Source organism: Onychomys torridus, chromosome 1, assembly GCF_903995425.1.
Source record: "Onychomys torridus chromosome 1, mOncTor1.1, whole genome shotgun sequence".
Classification (NCBI taxonomy): Eukaryota; Metazoa; Chordata; class Mammalia; order Rodentia; family Cricetidae; genus Onychomys; species Onychomys torridus.
In genome coordinates, this window is record NC_050443.1 from 74,372,910 (window position 1) to 74,391,185 (window position 18,276).

Genomic DNA, 18,276 nt, shown 5'->3' on the forward strand with positions numbered 1-18,276 from the left:
AAACACCATGACAAACAATTTCAGTGATGGTCATTTAATCATTATATAAAGATGAACTTAATATTGATAGTTACATTGACAGGATCTAGAATCTCCTAGGAGACAAGCCTGCAGGCATCTCTGTGAGAGACTATCTAGATCAGGTTACCTGAAATGGGAAGGTCCACCTTAACTGTGAGTGACACCACTCTATCAGTTGGTTTAGGAAGGATTAGGAGGCTTGGATTAGGAAAAATTGGAGAAAATGTGTCACTGGGTGTGTGGGGCTGGATTTGAGTTTTCAAAAGCTCATGCCAAGCCCGGCCTTAATGGTATGCCTGTACCTTGCAGACTAAAAGTGAGCTCTCAGTTACTGCTCCAATGTCATGTCTTCCAGCCTGCCACAGTGCTCCTTGCCAGGATGGTCCTGGACTAACCCTATAAAATTGTGAACAAGCCCATAAGAAATGCTTTATTCTAAAGCTACTTTGGCCATGGTTCATGATGTTTCATCATGTCAATAGAATAGTAACTAAGACAGATCCTAAATGAAAAATGAGAATATGAGCTAAGTATCAGCATTTGAGTCCAGGCTCAGGCTGATGTGGGATCGACTGTCTCTAGCTTCTGCCACCGCGCTCTCCTGCCATGATAGACTGTAAGACTGAACTATGAGCTATAGTAAACTCATCAATCCTGAGTGACTGGTGCCGGGTGTTTTGCCACAGTAACTAGACAAGCAACTCAAACAGTGTTGGTGAAGTACTCTTTAGATTGACCATGGTTTCTGGGGTTCTAGACAGAAACAACTTATTAACACAGAAAGAAACTTTTTAATGAAATCCAGTGTTTCACAGTCCATGAAATATTGCAAAATAATCAGGCTTAAAAACAATATAGAAAGAGAGATATTAGGATTTTGTAAGAAACTTCACTATTTTATTATATACTAAACTTAAGTAGATATAATTGTTATCCTTTTATTTATTAGACATGCATTTCTTGCCACATGATAATATTAATGTAATTTTAACTAAACTCTAAGAATTCTTTATCCTGTGTGAATTTTATTGATTTCTGCTTTAAAATGTTTCCACGACTTTTACTTTCTTTTGCAAAATGGTCCACAAGGATGGCATATTTCATGTTTATTTTATAACTTAATCATACTTTCTAATTAAGTTGTATAACTCACCATAGAAGATACTAACATAGAATGTAGCCTTTGGATTCAGTGACCTGGGATAAATTGCCAAACCACTACCTAAGTGACTTGAACAAGCAATTTTGAAGGCAAGAGTCTTAATTTGTAAGAGATAAATCAAGGCTTACTATCCAAGAATTGTTTTTACGTACATATGAACTAACGCAAAACAGAATAGGCACTTACATATTTCTCCACCATTGTCTTGCAAATGCTTGTATCTGTCTGTATTCTGTGCTGTTTTACAACTTATGACCAAGCAAGTAACGCACAGAGACCATTTATTTAGTGTACTTTCCTGTGGGCAGAACATTAAATTAAATAAGAAGGGAGGGTTAGAAAAGTGGGCATCCCTGTGACAGTGTTAAAGAATCAGACCAAATGAACATGGAATTATAATAGGATCATGTCTACGTGTCACTGAGATCTTGGGGCCTCCTTCAGCATCCCAGTCTTCAGATGAGACATACCAACCATAGAGTAGAAGACAGGTAGGTTTTATTATTGAGTAAAGTTAAGCAATCTGAGGGGGTAAGAATAGGCAGTGGCCAAAGAGCCTATTGCCCTCATCTACATGTTGGACAGGCTTTATATTAAAGTCTCCAGTATAGGTATCTTTGCCTGAAGGATGTTTCCTGCTTGTGACTGACAGATCCATTTAGATTAACTCTTATGAGTGGGAACAATAATGTGCTTTTGTCTTTTCCCAGAATGCCTCCAGCTAGACAGCAGTTCTATAATATTTACAGCTATCTATTAATGACCCTTTAGATGATGGAGGATGTCCTGTGTCTACTCAGAGCCTGGGGTGTAACACAGATCCCATATATCTGACCAGTAATCAGAATCTTGAGGCTCCAGTTTGTAGTTTCACTGGCTACTGCTCTTGATAAGGGAAGGTCCATCCCCAATGACTGTTCTACTATAAAATCTAGCTATCTACCAAATGCGAGCATTTCTAAAGTATTCTTATACAGTCATTTAATATAGTGGTTAAATATTTATTGTCGGGCAGAAGCATGATAAGTATAAATCTACAAAACAGTGTCTCCCTAGCCACTGGCAATTCAGTTTCATCATTGAAAATTCTCTACTACAATGAGGAGTTCCTTGTTTTCAACTGAGTTTAATGTAACAAGTAATTAGCCAGTACTACTTAGGCCCTATGTATATATTTCATACTACAAACTAATTCTTTATTGTCTGTACCCACGTGACTCAAAGTGTCCCAAGAAGAGACTGAGAGTGTAAAACATCTGTTCTCCAGATGCACATTGCTGCTTCTAAATCCTGGAGAGTCATAGTAGATATAACTGTACTTGTGTACAAAGAGTAGTCCCACAGGCTCGTGGAAATTGGAAACAATGACAGAAAACTGTAGGCCATTTGCAGGCATTGATTTCAGAAACAAACTCTCTTAGTAACTTACTTGATGGACTGCCTCATTGATATACTTGTGCTTCTTCTCAACACCTCTCTCCACAATAAAACCAGAGTGTCCACAGTGAAATGAGCAGATGAGCCCTTAGATGTGTTCCCCTAACACAATAGGAGATGGAATTTGGTCTGTAGAAATATATTCTTCTCTCTCTTTTTTAAATTTTTTTCTTTATTATTATGTGTTTTAAATTTGATACATCAGCCATGGGTTCCCCTGTCCTCCCCCCTCCCGCCTCCACACACACCTTCCTCCCAGCCCCTCCCCTCCATTCCCATGTCCTCCAGGATCAAGGCACTCCTGGGGATTCATTTAAACCTGGTGGATTCAGTACAGGCAGGTCCTGTCACCTCCTTCCAGACTGAGGAAAGTGTCCCTGTGTAAGCCCAAGGTTTCAAACAGCCAGCTCATGCACTAAGGACAGATCCTGGTCCCACAGACTGGGTGCCTCCCAAACAGATCAAGCTATTCAATTGTCTCACTTATCCAGAGGGCCTGATCCAGCTGGGGGCTCCACAGCCTTTGGTTCATAATTCATGTGCTTCCATTCGTTTGGCTATTTCTCCCTGTGTTTTTGCAATCATGGATTAAACAATTCACGCTCTTGCAGACCCTGCTCTTTCTCGACAGTTGGATACCTGGAGCTCCATCTGGGGCCTGGTTGGGGATCTCTGCCTCCACTTCCATCAGTTATTGGATGAGAGTTCCAAGATGACTGTTAGGGTGTTGAGTCATCTGATAACCAGACTAGACTGCTACACAACTCCAGGGAGGCTACCTAGAAAATGGAACCCTAAGAAAGACCCAAGGATCACCCAATGACAGAGAAATGGATGAGATCTACATGAACAACCTGGATGACAGTGGGAGTAATGACGGGCAAGATTTGAGGGAAAGAAAGCTTAGAGGAGCAGGAGATCCCAGCTGGATCAAGAACAGAAAGGGAGAATGAGGAATAATAGACCATGATAAATGAAGACCACTTGAGAACAGGAATAGGCAGAGTGCTGGAGAGGTCCTCAGAAATCCACAATGATATATCCTCTGCTGGCAATGGTCGAGAGAAAGCCTGATCTGACCTAGTCTTCTCCCTTTCCTTAAGACCCATTGATATCCCTAGACTTTTCCACTCTCAAAGGGTTTTGCAATGGTTTTCTTGAAGGGTAATCGTAATTGTCAATTTGTTTGCTTTAATCAGTTTGAAGGTCATTAGTAAGGCTTACCTTTGCATATTCCTAGAGAGGATCAACTGTAGTAGAATGATCCACCATGATTTGGGTAGCACCAACCCATGAAATAGGATGCCAAACTAAAACAGAAAATGTGAACAGCCCTCTGCCAAGCCTTCCACCATGGGCTGTTATAGCCTCAAACCACAAGTGAAAGTAAACCCTTGTCTCTTAAGTAGCTTTATCTGGTACTTTTCCCACAATGATACAAGGAATTAACACAAGTGTTCACAGCCAACCCATCTAATTATATGCAAAATAAATGTCCTATCTCAGCATGTATGTTTCAAGGTTTGATACCCTCTCTTACTGACCCAAATTTCAAGACATACAATTCAAATACTTCTTTTGAAAAGTTCTAATTTGACATCTAATCACTTCTTTGATTATTAAAGATGGTGCTATGGATCTTCTTTTTTCTTCCAACCTTTAATGTTAACTTCATTGTTGTGATGTTCCTGCCGAGTTCCAGTGTAGAAACAACATCAAGATCCTCAACCACCCTTGTAAACAGACATTCAAATAAACATGAATGGCTTGTTCACCTATTACCAGAGCCTGAGAGTGTGTCTGTCTTTCAATTATACAGTGGAAAGTACAGATTCGATGTGCATGCACACCATCACATAGAAGAACATGCATATACTTTGAAGACATTTATAATAGTTTTCTATAGTATAATATTTTTTCATAGAAGTAAAACTTTGATGAAACAAAAAGGACCAATTGCAAAACAAAACAAAACACTAAAATGTGAATTTTTATGCTCCCTGGCATAAGGCTGGCTTCCAGTAGATCCTTATTTTTCAAAATACCATGATAATATTTTTCGTTCAACTAATAATACAATATAAAACAATTGAAACCTAGATATCTTGAAGTATTGAATCTGAATTTAATCATCATTCCAGAAGTGTAACATGTCAACTATTTCTCTGTTCACCCAATTGTGAGCATTATATGTCAAGTCTGAACATTTGAATACATGTGGATGATGGTTAAATTAAGTTGCTGTTCACAATATCAATTCATTAGTGTTCAGTCAGCATGAAGTATTTACTGAAGTGCAGCCGCAATGCACATTATCTATTAAAACCAGAAGGAAAACAAGGGTTACAGTGTGAAAGCTAACCACCTCAGACCTCAAGAGACAGACAGAATTCTTTCTTTTCACACTGGACTCCATCAAGCATGGCTATGACATAAAAATCACAGTTTTTGCTCTCCTTTGCTAACTTCAATATTGTAAAGAAGCATAAAACAAATACATAGACCAATCCAATTTCTGGAAAAACTTCCTTTTTAGTCAGATTTATAACTTTATAACATATTTTATTCCCAAGACATGTGAGTCAGAACTATAGTTACTGACAATAATTTTTAATTCACAAAAGAATTTCCCTAAGATTTTAATATTTATTAGGACCTCTCTCATGTACTCCATTATTTTGGTTCAAAGGAGGCCTAAGAAGTAGTTATTAATAATATTTCTATATAAGTGTTTGAAACCAAGACTCAGAAGAAATACAAATCCATTCAGATAATATTTTCTGTTTCCCTATACTCCCAATCCATGCCTATGTGTTTCCCATAGTGGGAAAAATATAGTGCTACTTACCATGGAGTCTGAATGATGAAGAAAGAATTTCAATGTCTTTGCTTTATTTAGCTGAAATTTAAGGAATGACTCTTTGGTCCCTAGTCTGGTGAAAACTGAGTTCAATGTTGTCTGCATTTCCTGGTTGAGAAAAACACAGTTCTCAAAATCTACCTACCTGTATTCTTATTGATGGTAAGCAGTTAAAACCACAGTCCACATACAGGGACCTGGTGGTCTGTGCTCCTAAGTTCCAAATTTCTCTGCACCCATCCACATAGGAAGTTGGAGAGCTGAATTTTATAAAAGCAAACATTTAAAACTCACCCAGAAGACAGTCATACCAAACCAACACTAAATAACAGATAATGATGGTAATAAAATATATGGGCATACACTAGAAGTGTTTAGTTCAGCAGAAATTATGAAAAATAATATGTTCATCTGTAATTATGCATTGTCTTTGTTGATGTTTCTCCTATGTGGATACTATTGTTTAAGTGAAATACCAAGCAAGAATAGTTAAGTGTGACAGTTAGTAGTAATTAAGCAAATACTATGTATGAAAGAATATATCAGTATTTAATGTTTTCTTTTTCTTATTTAGTATTTTAAATACTTTTATCAATATATTTGATTTTTAAATTTTGTTGTCTACGTAGTATATTCATAAAATAAACAAAACACATGATTTCCTTTGAAAGAGAGAAAAAACATTTTAAAAATGGTTATGAAACACATATTAGTTGAACTTCAATATGATAAATTAAGGAGGTATAGTCCATTTTCTAGAAAAGATGTTATTTTTTTCTAGCTCATGGTTCAATAGGATATTTTAATTTTTTAAATTTCTTTCCAAATCATGCATTTAAAAACTACCTTTATCCTTCAGAACACTCTTCTTTTAGTTAACACCTTTACCATACTGCATTACTAGCTGTCTTTCCACTGTGACTTCATTAAACTTGATACTCTTTCAAAGAAACAGCATTTAAGGGTCTTAGTGTAACACAATGCTTAGCTAGCATGTGTGAGGACATGGGGCTCATCACAAATACCATAAAAAATGAAACAAACAAACAAACGAGAGTTTAAAGCCATTCTGAGATATAAAGAGAGATTTTGTATCAAAAGCACATGTGAATGGTATTGTAGGCATTTTAATTGCTAGTAATCGAGGTTTCTTGGAATTTTAAGCATCCCAAGTGAATTTTGAGTGAATCTACACCCTATCTACAGGCATATTTTGATAAACTGCTTTTCAGCCAAGTGTTTTGCATTCATCCACTAGTCATATAGCCATTCATATCTAAAATTATTCATCATTTTAAAATACACTTCAGATGCCATCCTAAATTAAATGTCTCTTTTTCAAGGAAAATGGTTTTAGGCACAGAGGTAATTTGAACGTATGAAAGTTAAGTTGAATTCTAAATAAGTTATGCTTTTAGTAAAGAGATTGAAAAACTATTTAACTGTGCTGCCACTCTCAGGAAACTTTTCTCTTTTTTTATAGTTTTTCAGCAGTGTTATTTCCAAAATATGAGTTATTTTTCAGTGTATGAGTTTTTGCTGCAACCTGAATACAACATCAAACACAGCAGGGTAGAGAGAGTTCATACCTTTCCATATTCTTTACCTCCTCTTCAGAGATGATCAAACAGCTTTGAAGAAATGTTGTAAAATGTTCTATTTTACCATAATCTCTTTCTCATCTTTACCCCCAATGCATTTCCATATTAGAGAAGAATAAATGCTTGTCTCAGAATTTGAAAGTAATGGCAGGCCAGCATCCTAAGGTCTTTGCTATGGTAGATAACTGGTTGCCATTTTGAAGGCACATGTCTAAGGAAATGATGCCTTTCCATGATGGGAAAGCTTCAATTTCTCAGGCAAACAAAACATTTTAGTTCTCTTTTGGAAACATAAGGTTCACAAGACACATCTTTTCATTTTCTTTGATAATACATCTACAAATGAAATAAATCTCCCCAAATATATATTTACACACATTGCTGAATATGCAGATTGAGGTCTACTTTATATTTAGAGGAGGTATCAATAATCTTACATTTTATGGTTTCTGAAGTTTCATTAAAATTATTTTTCCTACACCTCAAATAGGATAAGTAAGAGGCATGTCTTTCAATTCAGAGTACCTCAGAGGTCAGGAATCTTTTGTCATGTTGACAATGCAATACCTTATGATAATATCTGATGGAGTAGAGTGTAAGCTGTGAGGGACATCCCATTAGTTGTCAAAAATGTTCCCTTTTGTTTGTGATGGGGTAATATAGCAGCAGTGTCTGATCCAAGAAATGTAACTATACCCAATTAATAAGTAGTCGAGGAGATAAGAAAAGCAAAATGTGTTTATCCATATAGAATAGCAGTTAATTCAATAGCTGTTGCTTGCAACTGATACTCCTGTCTTTGAAGAGGAAAAAAATACAGGTTGATTATTTTAGAACCAGTTGCCTGTCTCATTGAGGTCTTGTGGGATACAGTCTTATAAATTTACTTCTTTCCCCACCATGACAAGTTAATTTTTTTCCTGTATAACATTAAATATACATTTTTAAAAAATCATTTACCTCCACACTATAGTTGTATGTGTCCTTCAGTCAATCATGAGAAGAAAACAGTGGTTTGATTTTTTTTTTTTTTTAGATTATGTCTAGGTCAAATTGACATTGATATTTTAATAATTTTCATTATTGAGCTATTAGAAAACCTAATAATGGTAAACATAAAATTGACACAGCTGCCACATAAAGCACATGATGAATCCACAGCCATATAGAGGCAGACTATTCACACACAGAGTAATGCTGTGCTGCCTTTACACACGGAAGCCAGATACACATAACAATGAATCAATTTACATTGAAAAATCATAGCTCTAATATGAAGTCAGTAAAAAAGTCTGTAGTAGCAATTACAAAAAAAAAAATGGCCTTTGCTAGATTCATTTGACACTAAAAGTCTACTGTTTGCAGCCACCTCCCATTCTGTGTGTGTGTGTATGAGTATGTGTATGTGTATGTTCGTCCCTTTCCCCTTTATTTTCTTTATCCAATGTTGAATACCTCTGTAGCTTTTTGCATCCTGAAAAAGCATTTTTGAGATGTAGAACTCTCATTGATAAAGCTGGAACATTCCAAGAAGGCAGATGGTGGGTCACCCTCCTTTGAGCAGCTGGGTATTGGAGACCACCTGGAATGTTTAACACCAAGCTTTGGCAGCATAGCTGAACTACTTTCTTGTGTGATCTTCTGGCTTTGTTCTGATTCCCTCTGTCACATTGCCACTCAGAAAACCACATGGGAAAAGAAAGTTGCCAAGAGGGAGCTTCTCTAGGATAAGAGGCTTAGAAGATGAGTTTGGCTGATGGAAAATGAAATGTTGTAGGGAATAAAAGGACACACGTGGTACTTCATTTCTTTTAAAATTATCACTGCTCAAAAGGTCAGTTTTAGCAAATCCTTGGTGTTACTCTGTTGTCTGACTCTAAGATTTCTTCAGCTCTGATAATTTTGCAAACAGTTTAAAAACGAAAGGCTGTAACACTTCCTGCAATGTGCTTTGCTCACTCACCCTCCTGGCATCAGCTTGTAACACTCTCCTGAAATCTGCCCATTCTTCAATTTATAGATGGTGTATTTCCACAAGTAGCCTTTCCCATAGCTCTCAATGCGTACTTTCTTACTTATTCTCATCATAGAACCTGTGACACCCCATGATAATCATGTGTGCCTCAGACACTAGATTAAGAGGACAACTGTGGTGGCCCACAGAGGCTTCCTAGTGAGACCTTACTCAAGGTCAGAGAATCTGACCTTGCTTTACTCAGCAGGGCTGCATTGGGAGATGATTTGGCCACGGGCATGTTTACCAGGTGTTTGGAAGGGTCTACACTTGGTTGTATGGTATGCTTTGATCATGCAAGGAGAAGTTTTTTTTGTCTCTCCCCTTGGCATATTATAATAAAAAGCCCGTTTGAATAAAGCTCTAGGTGGCTGGGTATTGACCCAGGGCCCTCCAGAAACTATCCTGTGTCTCTGTCTTTCTTATCGTCTTTCTGTCTTTCTAGCTAATATTTCCTCATTCCTCTCTCCTGCACCCAAGAACCCTTAACAAGGTGGAAGTAGATTGGAACTGGACTCCAACAGACTCCCACAGACAATGCTGATTTCACCTTCATGACACTGACACCTGAGATTGCTTAAAGAATGATGCAGATGTGTTGAATGAATGAATGAAGGAATGGAATGGATTGGCTGAATGTTCAAATTGATGAATACAAGATTTTTTAAATTTCTTGACTTAATTGAAGCTCTTTAACAACTCATATGTAACTCATTCCATAGAACCTTTCAATTATTATACCTAAGAATTTGGAAAAACTAGACAGGCAACAATAATTTTTTTTTAATTTTTTTTTTTTTTTTACCATTTCGAAAGAATGTGCCATGAACCTTAAATTTTAATATTTCTCCTTAACATAGAACATATAAAACCATAAAGGATGATTCAAGATCAACAGGTAAAGTATAAAAATGATACACATATAATGAACATGAAAGAGCCAGACTGTGTGCAAAGGGGAATTCTTAACTATAGGAAAACAATATACTAGAGTCAGCCTGGAAAGCCATGGAGAAAGAGATTTCTGGTTTTTTTTCCCCCTGTCCTTTCTCAGCATGCTCCATTCATCCAGACCCCACTGGTCTTAGCTCCAACAACCAATCTTGTTTGAATTGTCAGTGTTAAAACTCATTTTTCATCATCCAGACTTTACCTTTTTAAATTAAAAATAGATCTTTTGCTTATGTAGAATGGTTTCTGATTTTATTCTTATAACTTTCCTCTGTGTGTGTGTGTGTGTGTGTGTGTGTGTGTGTGTGTGTGTGTATGTGTGTGTGTGGTAGTGTCTATGTGTGTTTCTTGAGGAGTTTTTGGCTCTTTTTTTCTATTTTTGGATTGTTTTGTCCTACTATGGTTTATTACTATTACTATTGATAGTTATTATATGCCTGTGTGGGTGGGGAGTATCCAGGAGGACTTGGGGGAAGAGAAACCATAATTAGAATATATTGTATGAACAGTAATCTTTTTATTAAATATAGCTGTGTAAATTCCCTCTTTTTCTATGTTTAAAAGGTCATCAGTTCAATATTATTTTAGTTTTAAGTACTGGTTAATAGGGGTACCTATAACAAACATTAGAAGTCTGGTACTTATACTCATCTATATTTAAAATATCTTACAAATCTTCTTTTTTAAATATTTGTTTTATTAAGTTTAATTATATGTATGCATGTGAGTTTAGATTCCCTAAAAAGTCAGAGGTATCAGAACCCCATTGAACTGTAGTTACAAGTGAGATGAGAGCTGCCAAAGGTGGGTACTGGGAACTAAATTCAGGTCTTTTGCATGTTAAGTGATCTTAACAACTGAGCCATTACAATAGATCCCTAAAATATCTGAGAACTGTTAATGAGAAATATTGTGAACCTAAATAGTTGAAAATCTATTACCAAGAGCAGACTAGCCTTGTGATCACATTCTTTATTATTATAAAGACAAATCCTTTCCTCTTTGTTCTAGCAAAAGCACTAAACATTTTCAGAGATGATCACAAAAAAGAGCTTAGGGATAAACAAGTCTTTAACACAAACTACATAGCCTTCTCTGTATGGCAGGCTTCTGGTTGAAGATCAATGGATTACCCATTTCCTATCAGTGAATAACATTATATCACCGAAACAAATAGTGATTATAGATATTCCAGGTTTCCAAAATGTGGGCCACAAAGGTGGGATACACGTTTTTTTGTTTTTGTTTTTTTTTGTTTATTGTTTGTTTAAATATAACTAATATCATTTTGTTGAATGATCATCAAGTACATCATGTTCTTTGAAAGCATGCAACTATTTATTACAGAAATAATTTTATTTTGTATTACTGAATTACAAATGACCACAAACCTAGTAGCTGAAAAACTGTATCTATTATATTCCCTCCCAGTTCTATACAACTGAAAGTGAGAGCCTCATTTCTCTGTTGGCTAAGAGCTTGTCACTTTACTTCTTATTTTACTAAACAGAGGACCATTCCACATGTGTCCCAATCCATCCCAACAGCAACAAAGGCAGTTCTGGCCCTCAAAAACAGACTTCTTACAGTTCTCTTCAACTTGCCATTCTGTTACTAAGCAAAGAAAGAAAATTTCTTTTGTATGTGCTATGCTGTTTTGACTGAACTAGACCTACCAAAATACCTTCTTGTTTGATTTATTCAAAGATATAGTTTCACCTTCAATGTACCTTTCACCATGTAAAAAGAATATATAACCAGAGAGTTATAACTTACGATGTTCAGTCATAGGAAGTAAGGCCAAAGTTCATTGAGAATGACTGAACAATTGAGTTACTCTGTCACAGTAGTCTCATTGTCCATGTGATGTGATGAAAATGTAGGGTCCTGAGAGGCAAGGCAGGCAGATCAGAAACAGTAGATGTCATTGGAACACTGGGACAGGACATTAACAACTAACTAAGTGAGTAGAACTGGGTTATAACTGTAGACATAAATTGAATGACAGGTCAAAATCCCCATGATTCTATCAATATAAAATGGCACCACAAGGATAGGGTGGGTTAGAAATAGAAGAACATAAGTAATAGGTAGTTTACCCTACTCCTGTGTTTATCCTGTGGTAAAGTAATACAGTTAATATATATGAGGATTATCTCCTTGTACCTCTGAAAGTTATTTCCTTGCACCTATCCAATATCATTTCTATTTGAGTCCCTTTTAATTGTCCTTATACTTTGGACTCTCTCTATAGCTCCTTTACTAAGGATGATGCCCAGCCATCATGGATGGGTATAGATAGACAGCAGACCTAAAGCATGATGTCATAAATCTTAAGACCAGTGAACACAGGAATAATCAGAGAGACCAAATAAGAGAACTAGAATTTGGTTCAAATAGGAGCTCCTCTGGTCCAAACTGGAATGCAGTTTACCTTTAAATCACACTTGACTAAGGTCACCTAACAACTCTGCTAGGGAGGCACATTCCACTTGACCTTACATTCATCCACTTCACCTTACATTCATCTCTTACTTCCCCTAGTGGTTCACAACAGGGTCGCCCATCAGATATTTACATTACAATTCATAACAGTAGCAAATTACAGTTATGAAGTAGCAACAAAATAATTTTACATTTGGGGGGGTCACCACAACATGAGGAACTGTATCAAAGGGTCACAGCATAGGAAGGTTGAGAACCACAGCCCTAATGTATGGGGAAGGATCCAGTCTTCTCTAGGATCCTTGTCATCTAAATTAGAAATAAACACAGAATTTCCACAGTGAATTTTTTTTTTCTTTCCTGTATAGACTCCAAATCTCCTCTTCATTTTCAAAATAGATGTAGATACCAAAACCCACTTCATCAGTCATTTTTGGGAGCCCTGCACCCAGTCGAATACCCTGCATCCTGGAAGCAGGTATACTAGGGGAGGAAGTAGTTTGTGTAATTTATATAAGGAATTTGATCTGTACATTCATTCTAACTAAAATTTATGTTTTTTTCTCTACTGGTATTACCAGCTGGTCAAATACTTAATCACTGACTTCCCAAGGTACTTCAAAACAGTTTTCTCACTTATTAACAAGTATTTAATGCCATTTATGTTGTTTATCCATTTGATCAACCAATACTTCACTATCTACAATGTCCCGTCACCTTAAGAATTTATGCCAAGAGTCCAGTTGATAAACATAAAAACAACTAGCTGTTTGTGATTTGCAGTACTAAGTAATAGGCTATTAAAATATAGTGGGCCACAGAGATATACCATGATGGCAGATGAGCCTGAAAGTGTTTGGTTGTATGCCAATCATCCTTTGTGTCAGGATATTTTTAAAACTTTTTTTGGCAGAACATAGGCTATACTGTGGTGCAGCATGTTAGGAGCAGAGCCTAACAGATTGTGAAGGAACTATTAACCAAATATTTTATGCAGTGTCAAAGGTACAGGAAAGTGATAACCATACAGAAGGAGCCTTTTCTACTTGGAGAAAAAGGCAAGCATGCTTGGACATATGATGTCTCTCTCCTTTGACTTGATACATAGTTGTATTTTCTTGCTGTAGAAAGCTGTGATAATAGGACTTTACCCAATGGGGATTTGTTTATGTGGTAGGTGGATTCAGCCTTCCTAGCTTTGGGAAATTGTAAGTCCCACTTTTCAAATCAGTTCGTAACTCCTTATATGCAGAAGTTCTCTGTAAGTTGGGAGTTTTCACATGCAGGTTAATATGCATCTTAATTCTGTGCATGTGAGTGCAATATTAGATATTACCTCCTATGGGAAGTTTCTTTGGCCAGGATTTTCACAGTTTCTATAGTTGATGGTCTGAAGGTCCTTAGCAGAGACTCTGTGACAGATGATGTCTTCAGAGGGTCATTTAATTTCTGTGAATCTCAGCATCCATATCTATGTTTAAAAACTCAACAACTTCTCTGGGCTTTCATTATATCAAGATCTGTAAATATTAGAATTACTGAAAGATGTAAAAGAAATAATTCTTGATAAAATAAAGAATTTAGTGACATTTTCTTGGCATAAGAAAAGTTGGTTGTAGGTACAAATGTAAAATAAAACTTGTTATATAAAGTAGATGCTTGTAAATTTATTTGCATATAAATATGTAAGTCTTTTATTGTGACAGACTAGTCTGCTATGGCACACATGTGCTCTCTCTCTCTCTCTCTCTTTCTCTCTCTCTCTCTCTCTCTCTCTCTCAGTCCTTCTGGCAAACTTTTCAATTATGTTAGCACTCGCAGATTCTGGGCATGAAAATTCAGAATAGCAGATCTTGTTTTAATTTTGAAAAAAAAAATTCCCAAGGGCTGTGATGTTGCAGATGCATCTGAATGGCATGTTTACAGAACTCTACTCTATCCCCCAAGAGGCTTCTGTGCATCATGGATATAGAACAGAACTGAAGGAAATAGGATCCTGAGCTCAAAGAAAGTCACAGAAAAGGTCAGGGAGTTTTGTTTGTTTGTTTGTTCATTTTGCAGGAGTATTTTTCAGAAGTACTTGGTGATTTAAGATGCTACACTCTCAGATTTATGTATATGCATTGTAAGGGACATTCATCCTAGCCTTGCCCCCTCTCTCTCACCAATCTCACAGGATGTTCAAAAGTGGCTTTATAAGGAATTATATTTTAAGGACATAGCTCCTGAGCCAGGACTTGTCAATGCCTTGGCCCAAACAAAGCCATGTATTTCTTTCACCTATGAACATAATTTCCTTTTCTCATCAAAATGGGGTACTGCAACACAGTAAAGTTGCTTGAAATAGCTCAGGCTGGTTAAAATTGACTTCCTGTCTATCATGTGCCCCTATGAGTCATCTTCATAACCATTAGTCATTTCATTCCAAAATAGATGCCAGGGATATTTCAGAAACTCAGCAGCCACAGAACCATGGGCCTTAAGCATGGTGTTGAGGCATCACAGTACAGTAGGGACACGTGCCTATTGCCTGAAAACATTGTGTTGTTGTTTTTTTTCCCCTGGCCTGCTGACTTTCTAGGCAAATAAGTAAAAGGCAAATACTAAATGGTAGAAGATGTGGTATGAACTTAACAAATACAGTTGTTTTGAGTCAAAATATGTTTCCCTACAATGCACTGCAGTATTGTTTGGCTCACAAGTTTTCTAAGTCAGACAAAGGAAACAAATCTGGTCACTTTCAGATAAATTTAGGATCATGTAGTGATTACTTGGTCTGTCAGATATACATATCCATCATATTCTACTTTTCTCCCTTCTTGGGGTTATTCCTACTTCTCCCTAGAATTGGTGACAAGTTGCAGAGGGATTGTGCTACTGCCAGCACAGTGTCCTTAAGGAGGAATCCATTCCCTATTGAAGTGTGTCACCTCTTTGCTCTCATGTCAGTGTTCCTATTGCAAGCCAATGGACAGCTGGTGAAGGAGATTCAGGACTCAGCATGGAAGCATCAAGGCACCCTCAAGGCCTCTGGAATCAGCCTTACTGAGGATACTGTGATGTCCTTCTGTGAACCTCAGAAGGAACCAGCTGTACTTTGGGTTCCAGATGTGCATTTCCTTGATCTTATCTTCCCATGATTTTCCATTTTTATCTGTCCTGAATTTCAGTCACTCAGATGCTATAGAAAATTGCAGGTCAGATGCAGTGACTCAGCCAGGTGCTGTGGCATAGCCAGATGCGGTGGTTCAGTCACAAGCAGTGACTCAGCCAGGTATAGTGACTCAGCCAGATGCAGTGACTCAGTCAGATGCAATGACTCAGCCAGATGCAGTGATGCAACCAGAGTGCCCCAGCACAGGTCACTGAATCAGTCTTGCAGATCAGAGGTTCAGGTCAACTTTTCACTCTATTCTTGAAGGGTGCATCCTCTCACATTGCCTCACCTCTCCTTCTGATGCCTTTTACCTGAGACCCATCAAGCAAGTTCTTTTGTCTTTTATGACTGGGATAGTGAAAAGAAACATGAAGTTTGGGGCACCTCTTTTTTTTTTCAAATAGGTTTTGTTCATGTATCTTCATAAAGGTTTTGATTTTTTAATTTCCCTTGCCTTTTTCTTTATTCTTTAATTTTTGTAGGCAGATGGTAACCTCACTGCTGCATAAGGATTACATTACATTATGAGGCAAAGTAAGTCAAGATCCTTGACTGTCTCAAGTCACTGTGCTGCTCTCATATCTTCAGTGAGAGTTGTTCTGAGGCAAGAGGTCATGTGCCACTGTTTTGTGTTCTCACAAGACCATACCACGCATCCTCTAAGCCAGTAACTAGGCTACCCTGAACACACTCCGACACTTCTCTCTGTAATCTGTGATTTCAAGGCAAGGGAGTCTCAGTGCCTAGGGTAGTCCAGGGCCTCAAGCTGTGCTGGTGCATGGTTCTCCAACAGCTGCCACTTACTGCACCTCTACCTTGTCTGCAATGAATCTTGAGCCTTGCAAACATTAGGTTTGGGGAACCTTACTGTCTTTGTCACTGTTCTGTTTGCTATGATGTCACCATGGTCAAGACAATTGTTATAAGAGAAAGCATTTAATAGGGTTCTTTCTTACAGTTTCAGAAGTTTAGTCCACTATCATCATGGTAGGGAGCATGGCAGCATGCATGCAGGCTCTAGAGCTGAGAGCTATATCCGGATCTGTAGGTGAGACTCAGGGCTTGTTACGGGCTTTGGAAATCTAAAGCCTACCCCCAATGACATACTTCCACCAACAAGGCCACACATCCTAACCCTGTTAATCCTTTCAAATATTGTTATTCCCTGGTGTCTAAACATTCAAAAATATGAGCCTGTGGGGCTATTTCTTAGTCAAACCACCACACTTACAATCCCATGGGCACTTCATGTAGCTGTGTTTTCATCTGAGCAATGGAAAATCAGAGAAGCTCAACTGACATTCCTTGAGGTAAAGGGATGATGAGAAGGAAAGAAATCAAGTCAGGCTCACCTCTACCTCAGGCTGTCCCTCTGTTAGTGCTGGAGCACTGAGCTGATGCTATACCAGACCCATGAGTTCTAAGTGTCTAGCCCAATAGTCCAAATGTTGGTCAGTTTCATGAACTCTCTCTCCTAGGATATGTATACTGCTAGCTCACTGAAAAGTTAACCTCCAGAAGTAAGAAAACGGTTTAATGATAGAAAATTTCCATTAGCCTAAAAGAATTTACATAATTCTCATATCCAATATAGCATTTCTCATTATGGTTTCCTTCTTTTTTTGGTTTTTTGGTTTTTTGAGACAGGGTTTCTCTGTAGCTTGGTGCCTTTCCTGGAACTCACTTGGTAGCCCAGGCTAGCCTTGAACTCAGAGATCCGCCTGGCTCTGGGATTAAAGCCATGTGCCACTACCGCCTGGTGATTTCTTTCATGACATTTTATCTTTAAGTAGTTTAAAGTAACCCTTAGGAGTTCTGACTGTATTTGTATCAAGAGGGAAAATGCCATGGTCAAAACTGCTTTGCAGGAATGGTATAGAATAAGAATTTATGCAGAAAAATTAGTGAGTCTTGGCAGCCAAGGCATGTTTGGTAATTAATTCCCTTAAGGATATTTTAAGAAATTCAGGAACTTTTGCCTGAGGCATAGAAGTGTGGTGTGTGTGTGTGTGGGGAGAGAGAGAGAGAGAGAGAGAGAGAGAGAGAGAGAGAGAAAATCAGATAGGCAGACAGACAGATAGACACAAAAGCACACAGACAGACAGACAGAGGGAATGCGGGAAGAGAAAGATTATTCTAGGAGGTCTGAATCTGGTCAGCTGATAATGGCTTTACGCAAACATCATTGTTAGTGATAACTATTTATATGATATTTTATTCCCCATCTCATTGTAGTATTCATTAAATCCATATTTCTTTTAAAATATGCAGCCATCAATAAAAGCCACATAGAAAACAGAGAAGTAGAAGGGAAATGATGATTATAATGGAAATACTGAGGCTTTTCTAGCACTGACACAGAAAGATGGATCCTGTGGGGTTTCTAGAATTGAGCCACTATGTTGCCTGTAAGGTATATAGTCCCTTATTCAGAGAGGGGGCTTTTGGCCAGAGGTATTTTACAGTTAGCTCCTGGGAAGGTGATCAGAGAAAATGCAAGTCAGGGTACTATGTAATGAACTATCTCTTCAACAGCATTCTCATCTCATGGAGGATATTCTGATATCGGTTTTCTAAATAGCTGTGTGTTTTGTGTTTGTTTGTTTGTTTGTTTGTTTGTTTTTCACT